Source organism: Cynocephalus volans, chromosome 11, assembly GCF_027409185.1.
Source record: "Cynocephalus volans isolate mCynVol1 chromosome 11, mCynVol1.pri, whole genome shotgun sequence".
NCBI classification, from domain to species: domain Eukaryota; kingdom Metazoa; phylum Chordata; class Mammalia; order Dermoptera; family Cynocephalidae; genus Cynocephalus; species Cynocephalus volans.
Genome location: NC_084470.1, coordinates 68,394,010 through 68,404,503, shown reverse-complemented (window position 1 = coordinate 68,404,503; position 10,494 = coordinate 68,394,010). Strand labels below are relative to the sequence as shown.

General features: G+C 38.5%; 1 non-coding gene across 1 annotated transcript; it reads left to right on the top strand.

The window, feature by feature from the left end:
- Positions 1 to 6,809: 6,809 nt before the first annotated feature.
- LOC134391473 (U4 spliceosomal RNA) lies at positions 6,810 to 6,950 on the top strand. Its single transcript, XR_010024993.1, has one exon. It is a non-coding gene; the product is annotated as a U4 spliceosomal RNA (small nuclear RNA).
- The last annotated feature ends 3,544 nt before the right edge of the window (positions 6,951 to 10,494 follow it).

Sequence of the window (10,494 nt, the reverse complement as noted above, 5' to 3'; positions counted from 1 at the left end):
CCTGGGGGGTTCCAAAGGGGACTAAGAGACTGTACCCCAAGTCTGGGACAGTGGACTCTCAATATCACTGGAGAACTTTGTGGTCCCCTGCATCCAGGCTGCCATTTGTGATTTACCTTCAAAACACGACTGTCATGCTGAGCCTGGGGTTGACATTTTAACACAAACAGGGGTGTTGTCATGTCCACAGTGGCAGTGACTCATGTTCTCTGTGGGAGGCTTTCTCAGGACACTTTACAAACTGTGGAGACACTTTTAGCCTGCAGCTGAGAGAGCCCTTGTCAACTGTCACACCACTGTCCCTTTGAGCTAGGAAATGAGGGGAAGGACAAGAGGAGGGAAGGAGGCCACCATCTGTGAGCTCCTCCTGGGTCCTAGGCCCCAAGACAGGTAGTTTTACTAAAATTATCTCCTTTAACCCTTCTAACAATCTTGGGAGGCAACAATTAGTATTCTCATTTAGGAAACCGAGAACCTGGAGCTCAGAGAGTTCACTTAGCTTGCCAAAGTTCACACACCAGGTTAGAAGCAGAGTCAAAATTCTGACCTACAAGTATCTGACTCTAAAACACAATTTTTTTTTCCCATTAGGCTAAAACACAGAATTGGGAGAGAGAGGAGGCAGAAAGGAGGACAAAAGTATCTTCTTAGGGTGTGCACTTAGAATCCTATTGAAAATATGAAGTCACGAGTCCACAGTGACTGAAAATTAATTTGATTTTCAGCTCAGGCATGTCAGAAAAAAATCTAGTTTCAGTTATTGTTATAGATGTGGAATGTAGGTTATCAAACTGTAATGAAAAACATCAGCCATATTTAAGTAGACAGATTTTTATTTCCCAAGGCCACGATAAGGAAGATGACTCAACTTTAATTTACATAATTATAAAGAAACTATGTTAGCAAAAGGATAAGGAGGGCAGCCTATTGCATGGCTAAGAGAATCAGTTCTTCCATCCGAATGAGAATTCCAGGTGAGAGACGGGGATTCACATGGCTACCTTTCACCAGGATGATTTGATTTATGTAAGTAAATTCTATACCTTTCCAGCTCCTAAATCCAGAGTGGTGCCATTATGCTGATGCATATCAGAGCCGACTCCCTTTCTCATTTCAAGTCGATAATTTAAATGCTTACATTAAAGTTTCTATGTTAACTTTCAGGGTTTTAAAAATGAAGCAAGTTTCTGTTCTCCATCAGACTCAGGAGCTATGGGAATTAATGTGATATTGTCTTTAATGAAACATAGTGGAGATATGTGATTCATGTTGGTTCCTAATGTTTCCCTCTCTTTAAAACACTGTAAAATGAAAAATATAACAGTTGTTTCATATTAAAGAGAAATGCAAATGTGCATTAATGCAGCTCAAGAAATATTTTACATGTTCGGAAAATTTATTATTTATGTGAATGGAATCAATCTACATTTTTCCCATTCAATAAAATGGCACTTGTTCGAATGGCATTACCAACTTTTTTTTTTTTTCCTTTTTTCTTCTTTATTTTTGAGGCAAAAGCAACAACAACCAAAGAAGCTGTAGCCAGATGGGTGAGTATATGAGTTTTTCCTTCTTTCAGAAACTATACAAGGAAAATTTGGGATGGTTATTTAAATCTGACCATTTAATACAAGGGATCCTTGTGATGTTAGAACTGTTCAGCTATCATGACTGTGGATACATGAACCTACAAAGGTGATAAAATTGCATAGGACTTAATACACACATAAAAACACATACACACTCATACAAATGAATACGAGTAAATTTGGGAAAATATGAATAAAATCATTGGATTGTATCAATAGCAATACCCTAGTTATGATATTATACTACAGCTCTGCAAGATATTATTAGGGGAAACTGGGCAAATTGTACAAGGAATCTCTCAGTATTATTTTTTATAAATGCAGGTCTTCACATATATTAATAAAAATTTCAATTAAAAAATTTGAGCACTGGAAAATTTAAATATGGAAAGGCTGATTCATCTATTGCTGTAAAATGGCTGGAAACTCTTGTACTATAAGTACATTTTCTTTTTCAATTTTATCATCACTAAACTACACGTCATTTTCAGGTGACAGGGTGGTTATGTGTTGTGAATGATCTAGGCTTGAGACAGATGAGGGCTTTATTTTCGTGGAGGTTAGAACAGAGACAGCCAATGTGAACAAATGTGAATGATGCATAGACTATCGGGAAAAATAAAATAAAAGTACTAAAGCATATAGTAATATTAGAAAGAAGACCATATTGTAAAAACCATGCATTAAATATAAACTACATACATTTGTTCTTTCTTTTTTTGCCAGCTATTTAAACCAAAGCACAAAAAGGAATGGTGTAGAATCTAAGTAAAGGGTGTATTTTTTTTTTTTTCCTAAAAGTATGGAATAAACAAAACAAAATGTCCAAAGCTATTTGCCCACAAAGATATAAAAGCACCACATTCTCTTTATACCTAGCATAATAATCAACTAGTTTCAGTTGTATATTAAAAAGTCTCATCTGAGGAGTCAGTTGTTTAGGCTGAGCTATGTCAGGGGGTGAACTCTGTTCAATCCAGGTACTTCTTATGCTAGTAAACTGTGTTTGGAAAAGCCCTCCTGGTGAGCAGTAATGCTTCCTCATTATTATACTCCTTCTACTATCTGCTTTGGATGCAGATAAAAATGATTTAAAACAGAAGAGGTTTCCCTTGCTAATTAATGGCAGGCTGACTAACCAGCTCCCATCAATGCCTAAGGCTTCATTCCATGCACAATTCTCCAACCATTATAATAGTTCACTCCCATGGTTTTGCTAGGTAATTTTAATCAGTCACTGTGTGTACCATGGAAACCTGACAGCTGTGCACTTGGATGACCTTATTATCATTAGCAGCAAATTAGATGTGGAGCAGGGAATTTTTCATCAGGAAAGAGTACACGATTTCATAAACTTGGGAATGGCCAGGTTCTATTTATTTTTTTCTGACTATAATTTACAACTTAGGAAATGAGCACATTTAGAGTGAAATTCACACTTTAATGAAGAGAGATATATCTGAAGTTTCTCCCTTACACATTTTCTATATTCCTTTATTCTCTTTCAGGGAATAAGGGAACTGCCATCATTTAGAATTTTTCCCAGTGAATGAACAGGAGGAGTTTTTGGTAACTTTTGCTTTTGGCATTGGAAGCATCCAAAGTTGCCTCCTGGTGATCAGGAAATCAACAATTCTTTGGTATATTGGGAAAATCATTCAAATCTCCTCCAAAAGCAGATCTGTAAGTCTCTATGATGAAGGAAGCATATTTTTACTGCTAAGATAACCCCAGAAAGTGTCTCAAAATCTGCTGGAGACATGATCACTCACTAGAGCAAACAGGTTGGTGAATATTCATTTTACAACCCTAGTTGTTCAGCCCAAACAGTACTCACATCAGGCATCCCAGTTCTCCACAAATTAGACCAGAGTTGCCATTGTTTTCATCACTCAGACTTCTACATTTTCCTGTATTACTTTAAATTTAATATCTAACCAAACTCTTATCTTTTAAAAAAATACTCCTAATGGAAGCATTCCCTGCTCTTTCTCCTGTAAGGGCAGCTCTTTCGGGGAGGCAGTAGTTTTGTCACTTCTTGCATGAACACTCAAGGTGATTTCCACGTTGTTACACCAGCCTCAGTCTTCTGGGATGTTTATGGCCTTGCCTCTTGTGGTTGTCCATGGGCAAAATTGTGAAAAAGGGATGTGAAATAACACTTGAGCCTTCTTCTGCCGTCCCTGTTGGCTCTCTCTTTCTTCATCCCCTGTTTCATCCTAGCACTACTGCAATCTAAAGAAACCATGCCCAGCTGAATGGTGCTAGGGAAAGACCCTTGAAGGGAGTGTAGTGGGGTGTGTTCTCCAGAGCCAACACACCCACCCCCCGTCTGCTAGGAATGTCAGCTAACGAAGGCTCCCAGCAGCATCCGTCACTGGAATGTTCAAGCAGTCAATGACTGGCTAACGCTGGGATATAAAGGTCTGGCTCATTGGCCTCAGCTGGGACAACTGAAGAACCATCCCAGTTCCAGGGGCTCATAGAGTTGGCTGAAGCATCAGGTGCAATCTCCCTGCACACCATCTCCCACCACTGCCATCCCCCGTGACTCAGTATTCTGGCCACACTGAGCATCAGCTTCAAACATGCCATGCCTCTCCATTTCTCCTTGTCAGCAATCTTCCTCCCTTCCTTCCTTCTGGAAATAAGCAACGGACCTGGTGACTTCTTGGATGAAGTATTAGGGCAGAGAGGAGGAGGCAAGGTGAGGATGGGAGTAGAGAATCAAATCGAAGATGACTTAGAGATGCTTATTTTGAGTACCTGCGAAGATAAGGGCGCCATCACACTGCAGGGGTGCCCTTGAGGAGGGAAAGTAGGCAAGACAGAGAGTCAAACTGGGCCTTCACAGACCAGAGGTGCTGATGAATCACCTGCATAAGAGCATCATGAAAACAGTAATAATCATGATTAAATACCGATGCCCCCAACAATTATACACCTTTTGCTATGATTATGTGCCAATAATTAGGCATGAGATGTAGCTTACGTGGATTACCAAAGTAAATGAATTTAAGAATATTTTAGAATATAACTACCATCAGATAGCTGATAAAATGTAGAAATCGACAGAACATACCTATACAGCTGCAAGCTATTTAAAAATATGACAAACATCCTTGTCTAAAATAAATGTGAAAATGGATGAATAGAGTTAGTTATCTCACATTTCACTAATAGTTTATGAGCTGTACTTCCAAACACCTGTCATATTACCAGGAAATTTATATGCATATTATCGCGATGAACTTAGCCGTTAACTCTACTACTGTTACATATTAAAATCAAATTTATCTGAGTCATGAATTTGAGATTCTTTAAAAAGTATTTTTATGTATACTCTTTCACTTAGTTACCCATTACTTACTGTTAAAATGACTTCAAGATGTTAGCTTATGATTTTGCATATTTTGAAATTTTGACTTCCTAGAGAAAATATGAAAGTAAAAGAAATAAAAAATAAGAACCAAGGGCAGCTGATAAAGCAGAAACATTCCCTTTATGCCCTAGAAATCAGGAACCTCATAGTGTTTACTTATTGGAAAAATTTACGCTTTACCATATGTCTGTTTTTATCATAAAAAATAATTTCTGCCAGAACTAAAGCGTTTTTCCAGTGCTGTGTGGATGCTCTTGATATAGGAAGCTCAGGAAACAGTTTGCTAGTTGTTCTTGCAGAAACAAAGGCCACTTAACTCTAAAGGCTCATGACATTATGACATCATAGTTGGGTAATTCAGGGAGACCCAGAGAGTAAACATGTGCTTGTGAAATCACATATCTGGCAAAAGATGCAGGACTTCATAAATTTTGAGACAGTGATGTTGGAAAGTTATACAATCACATATTAAATTCATTGACAAATGAAAATCTAGCAAAGCTAGACCTGTTGATAATAGAAGAGAAAACTTATAAGCATGATGATAGAATAGAGACATCAAAAAGAACAGTATGAGTGTTAAAAGATCAGGGGAGATCTCTGAGGAAATTGATGAAGTCTGCAAACATTTTTGTGCTGCAAAGTTCAAGTATGAAGTAAAGGCTGTGTCATCATGCTATCGTATCAGTTCATGATATAAAAATATCGACACTAGACTTAGTATCAATAATTATGAATTAGTATTGTTATTGCTAATATTATTATCATTGTTCACTAGAATAATGGAATGAAATCTATTTTGACTGAGTAGGGAAGGAACCCCAGGGATAAATACTGGAACCTCACTTTCTTCTATCCTCAGATTTCCTAATGGTGCCTCCCCTTGGCTAAAGCCAACCTGAAGCCATTGATATATGAAAAGATCAGCCTCTTCAGGCCCAGAGACAAGTAGAAAAGGGCGAAAAGTGGGTCTAGAGAGGAAAATAGAAGATGTCCATCTCTCTCTCTCTCTCTCTCTCTCTCTCACATACACACACACATACACATACACGCCCTGAGTTCTATTAGGCCAGAACCCAAAGTTCTCAAGGCACAGCCATTTATCAAAAACAAATTTGTTTCTAGGGCTTCCTATGTGCCAAGTACAGCTCTAGGTGCCGGAAACACTGCAGTGAACAAGGTTGACATGATCCCTTTCATAGCTGCATTATGACTTTCTTGGCTCCTTTCTCCATAAAAAATATTAACAGTTATATTTTATGGCTGTGTATAAAGACAAATTTAATCTAGGCTGTATTCATCACTATATACTTATTATTATTATATTCATTTTTTTCTTCTAATTTTTAAAGAAATTAAAACATTTTTGTGGACTCCCATAAGTATCATGGATCCTATCAGGACTGTGCCTACTATGCCTAATGGATAAGTTGGCTGGCCCTGGTCCCTGCTGTCATGGAGCTTACATTCTAGTGGGGGAGACAATAATAAACAAGTAATAAATCAGGTGAAAATATCAGAAAAGTGCAATGAAGGCAATTGCACAGGATGTCTTAGAAAGTGACCAGGGGAGAAGAGTTGTCCAGAGCAGGATCCTTGAAGCAATCACACTTGAAATGAGAACGTCGAAGACTAGAGGACTCTGTCTTCTGAAAATTTGGGGGCTTCACAGAAGGAACACCTGGTAGAAAGGCCCTCAGGCAGGAAGGATCTTGGTGTGTCTGAGGAAAGTAAGAAGTAAAAGTGAGGCTGAAGCATAGTAGAAGAAGGGAAGAGGGACAAGGTGAAAGAGGTAGACAGGGGCCAGATCATGCAAAGTCTTGAAGGTAAGAATGTGGAGCTTTGCACAGTGGCAGTATCACAGCCAATGAGGTTTATCCAAGGCAAAATTACTGCTAATTGAAAACTTTTCCCAATACCCCACCATGACGACTTGCAATATAGTTGGCATTGGCAATTTTTAACAGTCTCTAAGGAGACTGAAAAAAAGAAAAAAGAAAAAGAGAAGAACTAGAATTTTCCTCTCAGCCTCTAAGCTAGGGAGTTACATGATTTGATTTGAAAAATGGATTACAGGGAGAAACAGGGAGACTGCTACTGCAGGCCAGGTAAGAAGAGGCGCTGCCTTGTGCCAGGGTGATGAGAGTGGAGATTAAGAAAGGATGATGGGTATAAAATGTCCTCGGATCCTTGGAACTTAGAGTCAATAGGGCTTGTAATGATGGGGTTGGGGAGAGAACAGAGCAAAGAGAGAAATCAAGGTGGACTTTGGGGGGTTTGGATTGAGAACTGTGAGGGAGGGAAGTGGCATTTGCTAGCACTGGCTTTCAAAAACACCGTTTCTCCAGTTAGAAAGCTAGTAGCTGATAAAATATGATCTGGTTTACCGTGCTGTGATTCACACACATCTTTTCAGGGGCATGTTTGTTGTGGGAGCACACCAAATTTGTGACTTTGTCTTATTTCCAGTATCATAAAAATGACTGCTTTGGCCACCACACTGCTGCTACAAGTCTGCCAAACTGTGTTATCAACAAAACCTTGCCCCTTGCTTCCTCATCTTGCCTTTAACCAAGCATGGATGCTTGGCTAGCTCACACTTGCTTGTTGGACAGACCTGTCCCTTCCAGGAGCACCTAATTGGTTCAAGATTAAATACCCCATCTGGTCCTCAATCTTTTTGCCTGGCACACTGAATCTCTTTTCTGTGCTTCTGATCAAAATTTACCATTTGGATCTTAATGTTTTTTTGTGTGTGCATTGAAGTACATTCCAAAGCATCTGAATTCTCATCAAACTAGATTACTAACCCCTTAAGGGATGATAAAGTCAGGTTTCTATTCTTATTCCTCCAGTCTTCTTATTCTGTATACTTTCTCTTAGTGATATCTTTGATTCATTCATTCTGCAAATACTTACTTAGCACTGTTCAGATGCAATGACAATGCTAAAAGAAGCTAGTCTTCACATAGTGCTTACTATGCATATGCCAGCCACTCATTTAATCTTCACAAAGATTCTGCAAGACAGGTACTACTGTTAGCTCCGTGTTAGAGATGAGGAAACAGAAGGTTGACCTCTTAAGGAGCCTGACCAGGGTCACATAGCTGGAGCATGGTACAGCCAGAATTCAAATCCACATAATGGGATGTCAGTGTCTATATAACAACCATCTTGTACTCCTCTTCATTAGTTTTGATTTTGTATCTGAATTATAGGTGCAAATATCTAGTTTCTTACTAGATAGCTCTATTTGGAACCTAAAACTCAAAGTACTTAAGATTGAACTTATCTTTCTCCCTGCAGGCCCTCTTCCTCCTCATAAACCTCAACGAACAGTATTACCATCCATCCAATTGCCCAACCTAGAAATTTTGATGTCACTCTTGACCTTGCCCCAGCAACTTCCATTCCCAGCCTGCATCCAGTCATTTATATTGTCCTGTCTCTTTTACCTCCTTAGTATCCTTTGAATTTATTCACTTTTCTATCCTTATTCTTTTAACTTTATTCTAGCTCTCACCTTTTGTTACCTGATTTTACTATAATAGCTTCTATCTGATTTCATCCAATAACGAGGATCTACATCTGTGCTGAAAAAGACACTGTGGTCATGACCAGAAGCAATTGGAAGAGTGTTGTGATTGATTGGTGGTGTCTGCCATGGGAACCATAGGCAAGTGGTGGCACTACTACCAGGACTAGCTGGCCTTGTGCTAGCATTTTAACACAATTTCTAGTATATGGACATAAATGACGATAAATGAATTAAAAAATAAATATCAATGTCTTATCATCGCTCTAACTCTAAGCACAATGTTCTAGACTACATATAATTAAGTCAACAGTTGTGTGATGGAGTGCCCTTTATTGCTAATGATAATAGATAATTTCTACCAGTTCAGTCTAATGTAACATTTTTTGAAAGCATTTCTTGTTTCTTGCCATGGTCTGTTAATTCATCTCAAGTCTAACAAGTCTCTTCCTCACCCCCAACTATCACCCCCCCACCACGCACCACCCTCTGCCCTCTCCCAAGTTTTGTTAGCCTGATCATTTTAAATTTCGACAATCTACCTATGGGAAATTCTGTCTATTTTATGATATAAAAGCCGTTCCACTTGTTTTTGAATATATAACACAGGGAGAACCAGTGATATGTAGAAATCCCAGCCTCCCAGTCCTTAATAGGTGTAGACATATCTGTTATGCTGTAGACTTTCAACTTGATTTGAAGACTGATGTGTTCCCAGCTCTACATTCTAACCACTAACCTCTTGAATTATGTTCTGACCTTTTTAATAGGGTGTCTTTCTTCTTTGTCTACCAGCCCATTCCCTAAACATGTCAGACATTTCCTCTGCATATGATGAATATCTCATATTTGGCTGACTACTTTATTTTCACTTCACAGGCAAAGCAAGCATTTATATGTTAAATTGTATGGTAGATATAAAAAGGGTGTTATATTTATTCTATATCCTTTTTCTTGATACTCACAATCAACAAGCACAGTCACTAATTCTCATTTAATTTCTAAAGATTACAATGGTTTGTCGGGCTGCCTACCTCAAGATTCAAGAAGCTTAGTAATAATAATGAAGAACTGATGAACCATAGCATCTTTGGTCTGTAAAACTAAAGACATTTTAACATTTGCAGAACTCCAATCTGCTGTGATTAATTCTGATCAGATGTCCACAGTCCAGAATTATCAGCTGGAGAGTGTCAGAAAGCTACTGGGCATTTTGAAGTGAATCTTTTCAGATGCATTTTGTTGTTATCAAATAATTCGGAGTTAATATTTAAGTTTATATAAATGAATGCAAATGAATAGGAAAATTTGTTTCAGCAATTAGTCATTTTTTTTTTTTTTTCTGTTCTGGCTTTTCTTTTATAGCTGAAACCTAACCTTTTTATATAATTCATACATATCAAATAACATAAATGTTCTCAAGTTATAACTAACTTAGTTGGCAGAAAGGGAGCCCTTCAGATATTAGGGGGAAGAGTGTGTATAAGCAAAAAATTCAACGTGTCTAAAACTGTCTCTAACCAGACATCACCATTAGCATCAGAAACAAGGTGTTAGAGTCCTAGATTTCAGACAGGGTCTTCTCCCTGAAATTTCTGGGGGAAGCAGGAGGAGCCCAGAGACACCAGGGTAGTCAAGTCCAAGGACAAAGTACTGAAAATCAAAGAAAAGTTTGAAGTGGGTCCACGCAGTATCGGTCACGTAGGTGACAATAAGGAAGCCACTGGATATGATTACCCTAGTCAATATGATCATTTTTAGGAAGTTCCATAAGGAGGGTAGGGGGAGAGTCAGGGACACACTATTCCCAAAATACCACAAGGAATTATTGAAACTATGACATGCGAGGAACCTTAGTATTTGAAGTAACATATATGAAGATAATTATGATGCCATCCTGTTTTGAAGAAGCATACAGGCTGGTGGGGAAGACAGTGCTGCACACAAAACAGATGCAGAGGGCCACGCGGGCAGCAGGAAGCACGTGG